This window comes from Cyprinodon tularosa, unplaced genomic scaffold (genome assembly GCF_016077235.1).
Source record: "Cyprinodon tularosa strain WSP-4 unplaced genomic scaffold, ASM1607723v1 ctg496, whole genome shotgun sequence".
Classification (NCBI taxonomy): Eukaryota; Metazoa; Chordata; class Actinopteri; order Cyprinodontiformes; family Cyprinodontidae; genus Cyprinodon; species Cyprinodon tularosa.
In genome coordinates, this window is record NW_024039225.1 from 736,255 (window position 1) to 754,992 (window position 18,738).

The window sequence follows — 18,738 nt, forward strand, 5'->3', positions numbered from 1 at the left end:
TTAGGGTCCACAAACTGGTTCCCTTTATCTCAGATAATATACAGACCTGTCATCAGTGTATCAACTGTCCAGACCTCTCAGGCCTTCAGGCTCAAGTCTACCCTGCATACCACCAACTAAAACAAAAATGGAGAAGAAGCTTTTAGTTTGTATGCTCTGCTAATCTGGGACAAACAAGGTGCCTTAACTGTAAAAGTGATAAAGCCCTAAGTTGTTTTAAATTAACAATAAAAAAACATTGACTATGTTATCTAAACATTAATAATTTAAGTATGCAGTTTTTTTTTTATTCTCTTATCAGAATGTTATCCATATTTATGCCACATACAGCTGTTGTTAGTGATCATAGCAGTACCACTAGAGTTTTATGGCAGCTTGGCATAGTTGGAGAACACAACTATTGCATCTTAAAAAAAGGGATATCTGAGTGTAGTTCCCTTTAAACCTTTATATGTACAGAACAATAAAGATCTAATAAAAAAATTAAGATTAAATTTAAAATTTCTAAAATTGACATATCACAGATTGTCAATTTATATATTTTTAAGAAATTATATCCATTAACAGATGTGTTGTTTTGAACTAGCCAAACAATCATCAATAACCAAGTACGGATACAAAATAATGGAAAGAAAGCATTAAATGATTAACAAGATGCTACACTAATGCATTCACATATGTGTGTCTTTGTCTTTGTGAACCTAACCAGTAGGACTTTTCTTTTTAATTCAATACCACCAACTGCTGACACATATTCATTTTGCAATTAATTCCAGGCTGTTTATTTTGAGTTAAATGACTCCTTACCCCCGAGTTATTTTTTTTCGCTTATCAACTGTGTAGTATATATTTTACAGTGCTGTCTACATGTTCTAGCACATTTGTTATTATCCTGGTTTTGTGTCAAAAGCTGTATGACTCTCTCTTCTAGAAAGGTTTACTGAATCTGATTTTTGTTATTGGCTTTACCAGGGATGTGACATAAATGATATATGTGAGTGGAAGTAAGGAACAACTTGCATTTCTCTTTAAGAATACACTATGCTGTTGCCTTATAAGGTGGTTTTCTAAGTAGGGAGGTATGAGGTTCTTTGTGCTGTTTTAAGAACAACAGATCTTATGCTGCTAGGCTAAGCTCTCACCGTAAGGGTATTATAAAACTACCTTCCTGCCCAAACAACATGAAGAGCTTTTTCACCACAAGACTAAGAGTGGTGTTCAACAGAGACCAACAATAGTAATACAAGATTGAAGTTATGATACTTTATTCTGAATGTGTAAGAATATATATATATATATATATATATATATATATATATATATATATATATATATATATATATATATATATATATATATATATATATATATATAAATATATGCATCTTCCTATTTTAAGTCCTATATTTCTAATAAATTGTTGTCCATGTTATCTTTTTTTATTTGACTTCCCAAAGTCAAAGGAAACTACAGTCGAATCACTCTTTATGGGCAATAACAGTATTGGCTTCTGTGTCACAGTCCAATGCTGTAACTTTTCTTGCATTTTGAACCATTCTTAGTGAATAGCATTTGTCTGTCAAAAACAGCATCTTATTGCAAAGCCAACTATTTTCATTTGAGTGCCAAGTTGAAGCCAGTGCTATGGGAGTCAGGGCTGGACTCTGTGAGAAGAGGTTGTTTGATCTACCATTCATGGCCTAAAGCCATTAAGAGCGGAGGAAGTACAAAAGCATTGGTCTGCAACTGCTCTACTTCATCAATCTGTGTCTTAGTCAAGAAATGGTGAATAGCAAAAAAAGCAAAAAAGTTTTGAGAGAAGTTTTTTTTTTATTTCTGTTAAACCTCATTACCATGACCAAGACTCATAATATTACAGTAAATGGTGACAATGCGAATTCAAAAGAAGTCCAGTAAGTCTGCACCTTAGAAAATGTGTAATATCAGAATTACAGTTTCAGTTTTGCAATCTTTTTTTGAATAAAGACCCAATATCATGCCTGTGCAATCTCTCTTTATCTTTATTTGGATGAATAACACCCCAATAAAATATGGTTAAACCTTTCTACCTCCCCAAACATTATGGTCAAGTATTGCTAAAATGGGGTTTTTTGATGTCAGGCTTTGCTGATCAGAGTGGTTTCCAAATCCTAAGGAGATCTAAAGTCTTTGAATCCTGGTCCAACTCATGTCTTGAAACTTAACATTCAAACATCACAAGCATGCCATTGCAGCTTAAAACATGAGCAGCTGTTGACTATACATTCAAACTATTATTACCAAGTGAAATTTAATATAGGACCAGGTTTCTCAATTAATGAAGCAGTTGTTGCTTTTACTTTGAAGGTCCATAATTTACATACTTAATACCTGTTAAACCTAATATTAAAATGTCCACATTCCTTCAAGAATGTGAGTTGCATAGTATTTTAAAGCCTTTCTGCTGAACATGAACTCAAAATAATTAATGGAAACAACACAAAGGCCTTGTCATGAATTTGTATCTGAAAACTTTGCCTGAAAGGTACAAAACCATAAGTAAATGATGCATTAAAAAAAGTGTGTAAATTTAACAGTTGGATATACAAAATTTAGAAATTCTTTAATAAACATAACAGGAAAGGTTTTACTCCAACCTTACCTTCAACACTATGGATTGAGGAACCTTTGAGCTGCTGAATGTGTGTAATTTCAGGAATTTCTTCAGCCTTACAAATAACAAAAATCTTTCTTTTGTGTAAATTTAATTATTTCAAAGTTTCAAAGAAAGAAGTTAAAGAAACACCAACAAACGACATGGTATTTACCAAAAAGGAAATCATTGTTCTGTCCTTTCCATTAGAGAGTAAAAAAAAACAACAGGATCATAAATAGCATCATCAAAACCCTCAGGCTTTCTCAGGTTGTTCTACATACTCCTGAGGGAAATATACTTTTTCAAAATCTCCAAAAAGCGAGCTCAAAAGGTAAAGCTGTTTAAATTAGTGAAGCACATGACACATATCACTAGCTCCATAGTAAAAAAAGAATAATTAAAAAATGTAGTAAAAAAAGAACATTTGTGCAAGATTGTTGTTGGTTTCTTATTTAATATGTGTAACTAACTAACTACTTAATAAAATAAATCTAAGTGTATTGTAGTACATCAGACCTTTTCTTTCCTCTGAGTGCTTTAGTGAGCTGAGGGCTAGACATCTCAATTATTACAAGGCCTTTGATGTCGTGGTCACATTACTCTATTGCTCCCCTAGCTATAGCTCCCAGGAGAAGTGTTAAATGATCAGCATCATCTATAAGCAACATATAAAAGAAGATCAAACTTATTAAGACCATAAGAGGGTAACGGGGAGAAGAAACTGAAAAAGGCCCCTTCAGCTGTTCAACCCTATATTTGTACTTGGGTAGAAATTGCCTTTGGATGAAATCAATTTGTCGGAACAATATTGTAGCCTTCCACTTATTGATTTTTTTCGGGTGCACTCTGCTCACTGTCAATGGACTTTCTGGGTTTAAGGGGAGTGGAGAATGGGATGAAGGGAGGTCTTTGGCTGAGCAGGGATAGGACTCCCTCTGATGCACCTTTCAATCAAGCTTAGCTAAGTTATCCTCATGAATATGAAATATAAGTCACAGCAAAGCTTGGAAAAGTTTAAGGATTGCGTTTGTGTGCAAAGGGGTGTATAGAATAATAAATATAAAATACCCTCTTCTCAAGTGTGAGGAGTTTAGCTGTTTGTTTGACATTACTTTCTCAAACCCAAAGAAACTTTTGACAAAAAAAGTATTTAATAGTCGTTTATTTTACTTTTCTTCTTAAAAGTATTTAATCTGATTATGACCTCTCAAGTTAGAATTGTCCATCCATCCATGCATCCATCCATCAGGCTCACACAGGGGCCAGTTGCTATCTCCAGCATTCTACGGACAAAAGGCAGGGTACATCCTATACAGGTTGCCAACTCACTGCAGGACAGCACAAACATATATTTCCTTAAATTATGTTGGAATTTTATGTAACAGTCCAAAATACCATATAACTATGAGGAAAAAGAGGTATAAGCATTTCTTACTTTTACCAAATAATAAAGAAAATTGGGATATGTATGTTAATTCAGCGACCCTGATGCTTAACTATTGGTACCACCTTTTTTGGTAGTTATGTTTATCCCTTTTTGTGGAATTAATCTTTTTTTTTTTTTTCTTTTTTTTATCTGTAGTCCATTTTTTTTTTTCCTGTGAAATTATTTTTTGCTGGTCATATTTGCTAATGGCATCTCTGACCAGCACTTTTAAAGTGCTACCATAAGTTTCTTATCAGTATTATTAACCTGGACTTTGACTTAAGGATTTAAGAAAATTAAGACACGATAAATGTGTTTTTGACTCAACCAGGCATCTTAAAGTCCAACACTGCGGGGCACTGTCCTTTAACTTTTTACTTATCTCTATGATAATTGAACTGAATTTAATACCTAAATAATTTAAGTTACAGGTAACTTCATTAAGTTACAGGTTCTTTCAATGACAAGCTACCTTCTCCCTGCAGGGGAAAGCACTCCAACAGAATAATTATGCCACTATAGTGTCTCACTGAGTACAGCAAATGGTGTGGATACGGTGATGTGTGGAGTTACTCTACTCTTCTCACCAGTTTTTGATTTCATCACCATATGATTATTTTGGTATTCCTAATGACTTCTGTTGAACACAAATTCCCCTTTGATATTGTCCTATATAGCAGTGGTTCTCAAACTTTTTTCAGTGATGTACCCCCTTAAAAATATATTTTTAGTCAAGTACCCCCTGACACAGGCAAAACATTTTTGGAAGAAAAAAGAGGTACAGTGCTGTAAAATCCCTGTCTTATTTATTAAAGCCAAACAACTGATCCATACTCCAACCATTGCATGTAAAAAAAAAAAGAAAAACAGAAGACAGTGACCACCAGGAAGGCATAAAACCAGTCAAAACTGAAATATGCTGCTAACGCTGCTAATTTATATTGGTCTCTGTAATGGTACAAAATTGAATATTTACATAAATAACTAAAATGTTTTCACAGAAATAAATCTATAACTTAATTATAAATAAATTATATTTTGTTTACAAAATAAATTTACTTAAATAAAGATTTGCTTACAAAAAAATAAAGGTTACATCTTTTAGGATAAAAAAAGAACATTGCACTTTAATCACTTTGCATTGAAGCTGCTGCAGGATTTCCAGCTGATAGCGTTTTCAGTGAAAAACATGTTAACGACATTAAAAATGTCCTCTCCGGTTGTTCGCCCCTCCATTTCTTTGCAGAATAGGATGTGTTCACAGATGTCGTCTGTGTCAATGTATCTTACAAATGCAACAAGTTGCGCATTTCCACACACATCTGTGGATTCATCCAGCTGCAGTGAAAATGAGTCGTCAAGTTTCCCCACAACTTGTTCGACAATGTCTGTGCCCATGTGATCTATTCTGCGGCAAACTGTGTCATTAGACAGAGGTACAGTTTTTAATGTATCCGCTGATTTTTTGTCCAGCATAGCCTGGCCAATACAACAGCAGCAGGGAGCAGTAGGTCTTCCGCTATGGTGAACGGTTTTTTGGCTTTAGCAACAAGCAAAGACACCGCGTAAGAAGCCTCCAGGGCTTTGGCTGATGTAGTGGAGGCTTTTCGCATTGTGGCTTGGGATGACTTGAACTCAGAAGGTTTCCTCCTGAAGAACTCCGGTGGCTTACCAACGTGACATCTAGGTTTTGTTGTGAGATGCCGCTGGAGGTGCGCTGGCTTCATGCTAGCGTTGGCTAATTTCTCCCCGCAAAAAAAACACAGTGCCTGGGGGGGTCAGAGATCGTGGACGTAAATCCCATTAAAGCATACTTCTCCATGTATGTTCTGTACTTCGTTGGCTCTGGTTTTGCCTTCTTTTTAACTTCATCTGCACTTTCAGCAGCGTTGCTGCTACGCTTTAGCCACGTCTCCATAGTTACAGCGTAACCAAGTTAACGACAGGTCGTTGACAAGTGCGCTGGGTCCGTGGGTCAAACTAACTTGGTGGGGGGTCCGTTTTATTTTAAAGGATATTGAAACTAAATGCTGAATATAAAATGCAGTGCATGAACACACATTTATATTCTATCAAACTTTTTACAGAATAATTTCTCCCAAGACTTATTATGAGGAGCATACTGATTTTTAAAATATATTTTGAAAAGCTTCACGTACCCCCTGCAGTACCTCCACGTACCCCCAGGGGTACGCATACCCCCATTTGAGAATCACTGCTATATAGGACTGATTTATGTAATTGATGACATACGGGTGTTCTGCTGATTTATCATCCAAACTGAGCTGTGGGCTTGTACAGCTCCTTCAAAGATGTTGAATGCTCTTCTTGCTTGATTTGTCATTTTAAGTGGGTTGCTGTATCCTGGAAGTTTTACAGATGTATCACACCTACTTAAAATGCCTTTGCAACTTTATTCCTGATTTATTGTGTATTTTTTTTTGTTTTGTTTAATTAACCATTTTATTTTTATAAATTTTATCTAGCAATCCACAAAATAATATAATACTAAGATTTAATGCCCTTTTTTGTTTGTCGGTATCGAAAGAACAGTGGTAACATATATTCTCAAGTTTTAAATCTTCATCTTTAAAAAATGATTGAGTTTCATGCATATTCTTACCTCTCTCCCCAGTTATTCACTACACTGTCACTGCTTGTCACATAAAATCTCAATAAAAATTACTAAAGCCTGTGGTGATAATTTGATGTGAACAAAATGCACCATACATTTTTTCTTATACCTCTCCTTTGTCTGAGTAAGTGAGACGGAGGTTAAGCAGTTCTTCCTGCTGACATTTGAAACAGTTTTCATCTTTATTTTGATGCATGCTGATCCACATTGTTGTCTTTTATGCTCAGGCATACATGTGTAGCTCTTCTGTCTGTATTTATAAGAACCTTGCACAGCCCCTGTGCTTTCACATTGTAATTTCAGCTTTGCAAAATATTAACAGCCACAATTAGGAGCGCAACACAGACAAGCCTTCTGATTTTACATATTTTATTGCTAATTCCACGCCACCATTTCCCAATGGTGCGCTGCGTCTATTTTTTTTTCACATTTGTTTAGTGTTGTTGGTTCTTTTTTTTTTCTTCGAACTACACCACGCCTGCACCATGTGTGTCTAAAATGAAGCATCCAATCTGAGGCCCCATCTGCTGAATGATCTTCTCTCATTGCTTCCATGTACACAAGCCTGAGTTTTATGCCAAGGCGTTATCCACTTCTTCATAGCCCATCTGCTCTCCCTTTAACTCTTCTATTTTTGTCTGTTTTCCATCTCTTTATCCCTTTCTCTTTCCACCATATTTTGGATAGATATCTTAATTGTTGTCATTCATTGGCTTTTCCATACACAAGTAATGTCATGTTTGCATGGCTCTTTATCATACAAAACCCTTCCTTATAGTAAATGTTTCCGCACTCTTCAAGTACCTTTGCGATTGTTGTATCATATGGTGAATTTTCTAGTTTACTACTGTGTGGCAACAGTACAATAAGGAGTCATAGAAAGTACTTGTCAGGTTGCAAGGTCAAAGTTATGATTTAACCTGGTGTGTTTCCCCCAGACTAAGGATTGCATAATGAGGGGGCATACAATTGGTGCCTCCCTCTGACCCCTATATCTTTTTTTTTATCAACTAACTACTAAGAAATTAGAGAGCAATTCTGACAGAGGAGGCAAGTCAGATTGGTTTGGTGCATGTCACCAGCATTCAGTTGAGCTTCTTGCCTGGCAGCCCACAGACCTCAGGTCTCCTTCAATTGTGTGTCTAATTGATTACTTCCCATGCAATTACTCCCGTGTCACACTCAATATTTCACTGCTCCAGGAAGGGGGCATGTGGGAGTTCTTTTTTGAAGGACAAGATTCATGCTGTCACATTTGTGAGGCCCTAATGTGGGTAGTGAGGAGGGACATGTTAAACTGAAGTATTGCAACAGACATCAAGAGTACTTCTTCTTAATTGATTGTCATATAACACCACTTCTTGATACAATGAATGAAATAACTGACTTAAAGCCAATATGACACCGCATGATGGGGAAAAAAAAGGATCTTTACGTGACTTGCAAAAATCTTTTGAGCCATTTTTTTCTTAATCCCTTTAGTTCTATTTGTATGACCAAATCTCTTACCCTCAGCTTTAGTTTTTAGTCAGTTCCTTATGTTGAGGGAACAATTTCATATATATATATCATTGAATTAACTACATTTTTTCCATATAACAGCATCAAAACCAAGTTTAGGAGATTGAATAAAAATTATTTCTCTTTCTGTCTCTTTACTTCAGTTTAACTTTTTTTTTTACCAACTTGTATTTATGTCTTAATATCTGTCCAAACCAAACCTTGATGGAAGTAGGAACTGACTTAAATATCATTAAAAGTTAAAGGAGGCATTGAAAAATTTGAAAGCAAATTATTAATCAAACACAGTCCTCAGTTTCTCTCCAGCATTTTCTTCTCTCAAGGCAATTACTTAGATTAGATTGATGGGCTCAGATGTATTTGTAAAAATGTTTGAAGACGGATACAATGTTTTACTTTATGAAATCTTATAAGATTTTATTTTTTTGTACCTAAAATCAGAAAACTTAAGTAGAACTGCATCATCATAATTAAATTATTATTCTTTTTAAATCATACATTGTACTCCAAAACCCTACTAAACTGGAAAACAACAGCATACACACAACAAATAAATTAGCTTTCATAAGGCTAAAAAGTTGATGTTTCTCTTCTTCTGTGTCTTTATTTTTTTAATTTTTTTGCCACTGATCATGATACCGATTACCCAATACTGTACGTCTGATCACAGTGATTGGCTGTTAATTTTTTACTTTTGGTATAAATGCTACAACTGGCTATGTGATCTGGCTAAATTGAATTCTAAAATCACCTAATTTAGACAAAACTTGCACGCAAGTATCCAGTCAAAATAAATGAAAAAAACCTGCAGCAGATTAAAAACAGCTATACACATGTAATTGCTTTCATATTACAACACTACCCATATCAAATAATGTAAAGTAAGATAAAAAAAAAGACATTCAAAGTCAATGCTGGTTGCATTCAAACAATTTAAAGTTACTAGATCAAAACTGCTTTAGTGCATGGCCAATTGTTTTAATGGATAAAACTCCACTGTGCAGTGTCCAAGAGTGAGTGGGGGTACTAAAACGCTCTTGTTGTTTTGTTTTTTTTTGGACAGAGCGGAGGAATAGTTTAGAAGACAGGGAAGAAGTGGAGGAATTTTTATTATTATTTTTTTTTTTACAGATTTTTTGCATCACATTAGAACATGGAAGAAATTTTTAATACGTAACTTTTATTAAAGTAAGAAAATAGCTTTAAGGTACATGCAGCCTAAGGAGATGTTAGCTGTGAAACTCCAGTGTCTGATGGAGCTTGAATGGCGCTATGTCGCTGAAATATTTATGCCCTAGTAGACAGAGCATTGGATGGAACCCTAAGGCCGTTTCTCAATATGCGTTCTTGAGCGTTCTCGTGTGCTCGTGATACGTCATCAGCCTCAGCCCGAGTACCGTTCCAATTCTCGAGAACGCCAGATCGAGAACGCATCAAATCCCCGGATGTTGTTCTCACCCCGCCCTCTTTATCGAGCATGCATCAGAGCAGACTTGTGCGTTCTTCAGACTGACCGCTTCCCCAGAATGCCCAGCGGCCGCAGCTTGATTCCAGACAGCGCTCACAGTGTTAAGTTAAACATTCCCTTTTCTGCTGCTGTTGTTCTTCAAAAGTACTTTTTGAAATCGTTTGAGGCGATAACATTATACATTGAAGCCTCCCTGTGTGGTCTGTTTACAGAGTTAGTGCGAAATTTAAAAAAAAAGTCCGACGTTGAGCGGACCAGAGTGACCAGCAGACCTCCGAGGGTAACCACAGCCAGGGCTAAATTTACCCCGTCTGTAGTGCACTTCTCTCGGTCTAGTTATGTGTGAACTACCGCTCGTTCTGATGGCGGTTTTTTGCGGTTCGGTAATTTTTTTTTAATGTTTTTTAAGCTTTAGAAATTAAAAATATTGTTTTCAAAATGTTTTGTGTAGGGAATAAATAGTTTTGACTGTTAAAGAAATGCTAAAGAACGTTGCATGTGATGACGTCACGAGTACGCTTCTGTTCCAATACACATACGTGCTTGCGTGCTCGCGTTCTCGTCAAGTCCGATCTTCCTGCGTTCTCGCCAAGAACGGACTTCACGAGAACGCGAGTACGTACTCGCATTCTCGTGAATTGAGAAACGCCCTAAGTCTTCCCCTGCTGGTCCTTTACCCGATTATTTCAATTTCTGTGGAATTTTTCTCTGACTGTCATCCTCATGGAGATGGCTGCTGTCTAATTTGTCTTTTTTTTCTGCTGTGTGCATAGATCACTCATTGTACTCAATCAACTGCTTGTCCCACTGATGGATCAGTTAGAAAATATAGAAATGAAATGGGTGCTGATTTCCTAATAGTGATTTTGTCCAGTTTAACACTGAGATAGACTAGATAAGTAATGTAAACAGTCATTCACCTTATCCTCTAAAAATCAATTCTAAGACACTTGTCATTCTAGTGCTAAAAAAAGTGCTAAAAGTCACTTGACTAGACCATCAGAACATACTTTTCGGCTAACGCTTCATTAGCATTAGCATAGAACACTGGACATAAATGTTTATTTATTCAAAATTCCTGCATTTAGTTCCTTTAATATGAAGCGTTAATAAAAGGCTATCCTTTTATTGGGGGAATTTTAGTTTTTCTGATTATTTTTAAATCATAATAAACTAAAGAAACACCCTTTTTTTTCTTAGCTTTATTTTGAAACAGAAAAAAATGAAAATTAACCACAAACAAACTATCCAATTTGCATAGCTCCATCAAATGTAAAAATAACGGTTTAACAATTTAATTAGTGGACTGGGTGAATTAAACCTCATTTAACATAATGCATGGTGTGTCAATATTTAAAAAAATATGTCAGTTTGTCCTTTTTTAAATGTGTAGGGATGTGTCATTTTTTTTTTTTACCTACTTAAAATAAAAGTTTTATTTTAATGGCTTAAGATATTGTTAGCCATTTTTTAAGAGGCTGTTGCGTAAGAATGTCACAACACATTAAGAGTTTATTTTTATATCTCTAAGTGTCAAATGTTCAGTATGGATTTTCAGCATACTATTCAGCTGAAAAGCCTGCCACAGATATGATGGCATTTGATTCCACTGTCTGTCATGTTCAGTTTCTGTCACTGACTGCCTGTCACTACTGCTCTAATATGTCACTGCATGGACGTGTGGGCTTCATATAAAGTTTTTACTTTCATTCAGAGGGCAACATGGTGTTTCAAACAGGCCTTTCATGTCAGAGACACTCAGAACTCATCTCAGAGGAAGAACAAAATGAGGAGGAAAGCAAATAAAGTGGGAGTTGACTGGCAGCTCAGGGGGTCTCAAAAGACTTTCCAAAATGTGTCACTATCAATTTACTTACAAGCCCTAAACGGACATAAAAACAGATTTTCAAACTTGACATGCTTTTGTCAACATGTTCTTTATTGTTGTGTACAGTAGTTAACACTAATGCTTAACAGTCAAAGGGAGGCCCTTGTCATGCAATAGAAACATAAATGAAAATCGTTATGCTTCCATTGGATTTAGGCAAGTAGCATTCCCTCTGATCACTGTTTCCTTATACAGTGGAAAAGCCTGAAGAAATTGGGAAACAATTCAGACCATCCTCAATATTTCTTGCAGTACATTTTCAAGCAAATTTACCCTAAGGGGAGACTGTTCAAGGCTGATAGAATTTCACTTGATTTGAAAAGTCAAGAGCACAATAACATGCGGTACAAGTTTAATTCTGCATGTAAAATAGTCAAGTCTATGACTGTACAACTAATAGCTTTAACTCTCAAAGTCAATTAACTATAGCTATTTGGAATTGCTGCTTGAGAAAATTCTTTCTCTAAAAATATTGCCAGTATGTCCTACAAAATTGAGACTTCTGGAATGATATAAACTTGACAGATAAGATGCAGTTAAGAAAGTGTAAAAACTGGTTGCCCATGACATACAGACTTATGCCCATTGTGTGCAGTTCCATATGTTACACTTTAGACAAAATACTTAGTACCAACATCATATAGCAGGTGCCATATATGGTATTGGAAAAATTGAGATTTAGGTATGATTTAAACATTTCCATCCCTGAGTGGACTATCCACCCAAAATTATTCTTTAACTGAAAAGAGGACCACTTGGCTGACAGATTATTTTCACATTAATTTAGATTTTAATTATGACTGTAATCCCCACCAAGCTCCTGCAGTAAACTAAATTCAGTTTCCACCATAGTTATAAATCTAATATTTAAGAAAAAGCTAATAAGCAAAGCTAGTAAGAACCAGAAAAAAATTCTCAAACAGAAGCATGGACTTGCATAAACATAATGCACACACCCAAGTTTTTAGTTCCCTCAAAGCCATCCAGTGGCAGGGGGAGTTAACGCTAGTCTAACCATCACGAACACATCCCTAACTCTAAGTCTGACCTCAACCCAGTTCACACCTTAGTCCTAAACCTAACTGTCAACCCAAGAAGAACATTTGTCCTTAAAGACTTCAGTAGCTGTTCCTTAACAGTACCTATAAATTCCCAAAATGTAGCATTTTTTCTGGGAGATTGTCCCATCTGGCTAAGAAACAAATGGCAGGTTTGTTTCCTAGCCAGAAAGGCAGTTGAATAATTAACATGCTTTTTTTTTGCTTCTTAGGCTGAAGGCCCAAATAAATAGAACGACTATAAAGGGGGATATTGGTGGTTCATGGGACATAAATGTAATCTTTTTATGATGGTATCCAATAACATTTGTTGGGTGTCAACTATGCCAAACTAGCTCTAACCTTATCATATGGTACTGAGGAGCCCAAAGTGTACCAGGAAAATAACTTGGCATAGCTTTGCCACCAACATCCAGGAACATTAATACAAAGCAAGATAGACTGCAAAAGATTAATTTATGATTTTGTATAATACATTCTTATAGTGTTTGTCTCCAAAAAACTCACACTTGTTGCAAGTATTTCCATCTAATGCCAAATAAAGAATTAACTTTTGATTGAAAGGAAGGAAAAATTGTAACCATTGAACGAGAAAATTTTGTCAAAGTTTTTCAAGCATCTTCTCTGTGAGGCATTGAAAGTGTTGCAACTGGATGACACAAAGTGCCAGAAATGCTTGCAAATACCGAAAATATCTTGACAAACAGATTTAAAAAATGACTTCTTACTCATTACAACATAAATGACAAGTCACTCTTTTTAGAGTGTTGAAAATATTAGCTTAGGAAAGCTCTCATTAAAAAGGTGTTCAATCTAAGCTTTCAGAAGAAGAATGTGGTGATAAACTTTTTAGTTTTTATAAAACTTCCACCAAAGTAATATCACCCCAAACCCATCAGTCTCTAAGTCGCTTTTTAGCAGTGTATACTCAAATGACAGCATACAGTGTGGAAAAGGTGTTTACTCGTTAAATAAACTGTCATATCCGTTTAAATACTCTTTATAGTCCCTGGGTGGACCTTTGTGGTGTATTCAAGACATACTCTAGCAGTGTAAACAAGGTGAGAACATTGGCCTGCTATGTAAGTTTCTCTGTTTTAGGAGACCTGAAAAAACAATGCCTTGTTTCATGCAAATAATGTCCAAAGAGAAGCCAGCCTTCCCTTTGGTAAAACCAACATACTTTGTATGCTTGTGATAATACACATGAACTCCCTTCAGTCTCTCCCTCTTTTCATTGCTTCTCTCAGACCCTGGTTTGTTTGTCCATTCCAGGCGCTCTGCTTCATTTTGATTCAGCTGGCAAGCTGTGCACGCATCAGCCTTGATACACTAAGTGGCCCTCAGCAGCAGCTATTAGAGGTCCCTTTACTCTTTTTTTGTAAATCACTCACTCATCTGTTGCCTTAATAATGTTTGTGTTTTTCTTTTCTGTCTTTTTCTACATGTTGGGGGTGTGTTTTTCTTTTTCACTTATACATTTGCTTTATCTTGCAGTATTTTAATATGATTTTCTCTTTCTTCTCCTCCATTTTATCCATAAGGCTCAGATTTCCAGGATTTTATCACATCTTAAATACAGAAATGAGCACAAACTCAACCCCTCCTCCCCATAACAGTTTTCTTCTTATGTTTAAGCACATGCTTTTCCTCTCTCTGGCATAATTCTGTAATCCCCAAATCTTTGCCATTTTTCATAAAGACTCTTGGAAATAATTGTGCAAGGGCTGGGCCAAATGTAATCAGTAGCTCATGACTGAAATTCTCTATTGAGAGGAGGCATATGTTTGGGGGGATGCATGCCAGCACCACCAACCCATGGCATGTACTATATTTCTGATAAAGAAACAAAGAAAAAAACAAAATAAAACAATACAAAAAAACAAGCAAACAAAAATGATGGAAGATGGAGATAGAATAAGGTTGGTAGAAGACATACATTAAACATTTAAATGTCTGCTCCCCCCCTACACAGAAATTTAAGAAGAAATCACCATTCATTTTTTTTTCTTAGTTTTGATGGTTTTTTTGTTTAAGTTTGGTTAACTTTGTAGAGCTTGATTCAACACCTCCCCAAGCAGTGCTTGTCAACAGAAAATTCATCATCAAATAGCATTATGTTTCTATGTAAATGTAATTTGCAGCTCTTGAAATGTATATAATTCAGCTGTGCAATGCAGAGACAACAATTTTGTAAATGTCTGAAAAAAATTACATCATATTAAACAGTAAAACACACCCACGCACCCACATGCATCTTCTCCATCATTGAGGTGTTTTTCCATTGACTTCTATTAATTTCTAACTCATTCTAGAGCCTAACCGTGACCCTTACCCATTAACTAACAGTTATAGGTTCATATCTAACCCAACTTAAACTCAATTCGCAGCTTAGTCTTAAACATAATACCTGACCCTGAACACCATTTGTATACATGGGGACCAGGCACTGGCATGGGGACCAGGCATTGGTCCCGACGAGGAGTAGTCCGTCACCACAATGCAGAATGATAATGGTCATACTGGTCCCAAAAAATGGTCCCACAAATATAAGCAATACCCACCCACACACACACACACATCCAAACACCCACCCACCCCACATGTTCCCTGGTCCCAGGCACATTTTCTAAATGATATATGTGAGCAGCTTTAATGCCAAACAATGTGGTGAATTGCTTTTTAAAAGGAGTCAGCGCCCATAAATCTGCACTTTTCTTTTTAAACATGTATGTTGGCCTCACTTATAACTTGTTGGAAAATTGAGAGTTAAAAAAGGCCTTGTTTTTCATGTAGACACTTTTTTCAAACCAAATAAATCCACAAGGATGCATGCTCCACAAATTGTGATTTTAGTCCTTCTCCCGTGTTGACATAAATACTGGGAGGAGGTTAACATTTACCTGCCTTGCAAACACTGCTCCCATCTTTATTCCAACAAAAGGGGCAATTCCAGCAATTAGGAACCCACCTGCAGATAGTCAGTAGTTGTTGCCATTTTAGTAACTTTTTACCTGCTGTGCAAGAGACCAGGAAACAATGGTAAATGAACCATGGCAAACTGCGAATGTTACTAATGTTACATCAGCATTAAGTAAGTAAGTAAGTAATCCATGCTATAAACAACAAAATGCTGCAATTTTTTTTCACTTTTGATGTGTTTAATTTTTTACATTCTATCAAAGGAGAATCTATAAGTATGTGGTTTTCTATTTGAACTTTTAATTCAGTAAAGCTGTATAAATAATCAAAACTCAATTTGAACTGGAACATAGAAGGACAGATTTTTGTTGGAATTATAATCGACTGGCAAAAATAAATAATTTGTATATGCATAACACATTTTATTTGATTTGAAATATATGTACTTTGATGTATCCCTTCTAAATATACACTCGAAAACAGAGGATAAAGATGAAGCTGTACAGAAGCAGATCATGGCTAGGAGCTAGCTATTGAGCAAAGTTGGGGATCTGCTATCTTGCTGTACCTAAAGCACCCAACCCGCTCAAACAACAGTGATTGACGAAACTGGAAAGGGAAAATAAAGTATCTAAAAAACTTTTCTTTTGAAGTTTATCAGTGCTGTATTTGTAAAAGGCTTTTGTTTGAATTGAGTAATATTTTCTCTTTTTAATATGCAAGCATTTATAAATAACAGTTAAGAATATAGTTGTGCACATTGTTTTGTATAATTAGGATGAAGCAAATGTTCTCAGAAGCAAATTAATCTACATTATTGGGACAAATGCTTCCCTTACTTGAAGCTACCAGATGTCAGATTGTTGGGTGGTTGTAAAAAAAACCCAAAAACAAAAAAAAAAAAAAATTATATTAGAATGTGAAGGCCTGAACACCTTCAAAACACTTCAAAGGGATGGTTATTATATGATATTACCTCCACCTTTTCACAGCTGGTGGTTGGTGAGCCTTTCTATGATAGTTAAAAACTTCAGTACTACTATCTTAAAGTTACGATAGTGAAAGTTTATCCACTTGATCAGCTGATATGATCAATTTGCTGTGAGTCTATAAGGATAATATAAGAATAATGCAGGAATAGGTCTTGTGTGTTCTAACCATAAACAGATTCACTCACTATTGACGCTGTTCTATTCCAGCATACTCAACGTGGACTAAACCCAGGATGAATTAGACAAAGCCTGTCCCGAGATTCACTTCTTGGGGAGGAGAAGGGGTGGATTTGGGTAGAGAGACTGCTGGTGAGCAGGAGGGACATCAGTATTGACGCTTAAACAAGGAGACCTTGCAAACCGATTGGCTTTGTGAGGAGTGTGGTCGTGTGGCTGATTGGCTGAGGTTTGGAGGTAGGGCTCCAGCAGGTGATCCAGGTGATGTTGATCAGAGTCTTCCAGATTGAATTTGTGCTTAAGCTTAATTTCCACTTCTAAATCTTTAGCATCAATACACTCAACTAACATATGCAGCCATTGTTTGTTTTGAGGCACCAAAAGTCTAAAATCCAAATGTTAGTACTGCGTGAACTACTACCCAAGTAAAACATACAGAATAGATCACAGTACCAACCCAGTAAAAATGGCTTTTTTTTTTTCTTTTTTCAGCATTTTATTGTCATTACACTCTCACAAGTACAGCGCAATGAAATTCCATCTCTGCATTTAACCCATCCCCTAGGGGAGCAGTGAGCTGCCATTTGTGGCGCCCGGGGATCAGTGTGAGGTTAAGGGTCTATGTTCAGGGACCCAGAGTGGCAGTCTGTGGGAGTGTGTTTTGAACTCACAACCTCAGGATTCCAAACTCTATACCCTAACCACTAGGCCAGCACTCACAATTCAGTCATCCAGCAACAACTTTATACTTTCTCAAGCTGTTTTTTCAAGCGTTACCTTAGAGGTAAGCACTGCTTTTTCATTGTTTTAACTGTGAAAGGTTGCAATGAACCTCCTGTTCTTATTATGTTTTAAAATCAGTTTGTAATAATATGAGTTGCAGAGGGATAGCCAGGTCTTGTTGACATTATCTGCCCACATTTCCTCAGCTCTTCGGTAGGAATTAAAATTACTATCCCCCTGGTTACAGACCTACAGATGAAGCAAACTAGTAATTTAATTGATGCTTAAGGCATGTTTTTTAATGAGACCCTCATTACTAGGAAGCCCCAAGGAATATGTCAGGGTGAATTTTTGTTTGAGCATGTTTACAGTATTTTTACAGAAATTGGCAGTGGTGCTGGTCTGACTCTTGAGTGCAGCCTATCAATACCTTGAGCTATCCATCTCCACTATATGGTCCAGCTGGAGCAGTGCCTAACCATTTAGTTGATTGGATACATTCACATCTATCTGCACTTTCTTATTTTCCTCTATTATCCTGCTGGAATGATAGCTTTACGAACCCAAAACCATGTTAAAACAGTGTGAGATTAAATGAATACACTCAACATTGATTCCTTAATTTACTGCTTGAGCATAAGAGGACCAGTCTTTGTCCTTTGGATTGTATCTTACCTTTCTAATGTAATTGTCTGTTTTCATATCTTCCAAATGTTTTAAGTCTCTTTTTTTATTGACTGTGCAAATGATTTGTTGAACAGAATACTGTAAGGTGTTTTTTTTAGACGCAATATACAGCAGGTAAAACACTTTTAAACATAATTGCAAAATTTAAAATTATCATCTCTTCACATAGATGGACATATATCTTAATTACAATGATCAACATGTTTTATTTCTTTGATTTGTTCATGTGTTTTGCATCATTATTCTGTATAGTACCCTGTATAGTAGTAATAACACTCAAGTCAGAGATTGTTCATGATTACAGATTTCCCAGGGGTCTCTGAAAGATGAAAATATATGCACAGAATCACCAATCATATCATACATAATTATGGGTATTTTAAGCTCAGTCTTTGTTTTTTCTTAATGTGACTGACAAACTTGGCAGACTCCATATCTTTACACAAGTGATGGGAAAGAAAGTCTGGATTTTGATTCGTATTTCACAAAACCAAGACAAGGGATTAAGCTGAAATTTTCTGGATATCCTTGCTTAGTTAAGCCTTCATTTGGTTTTATAAAAGCCATAAAGCATAGGTTGTCATAGAGATTTATGCTGTGCAGCTA

At 36.0% G+C, this 18,738-nt stretch overlaps 1 protein-coding gene across 1 annotated transcript in view; it reads left to right on the plus strand.

The window, feature by feature from the left end:
* Positions 1-18,738, plus strand: part of LOC119794887 (receptor tyrosine-protein kinase erbB-4-like) — a 385,459-nt gene that overhangs the window by 235,841 nt on the left and 130,880 nt on the right. The gene's annotated exons all lie outside the window — the stretch shown is intronic.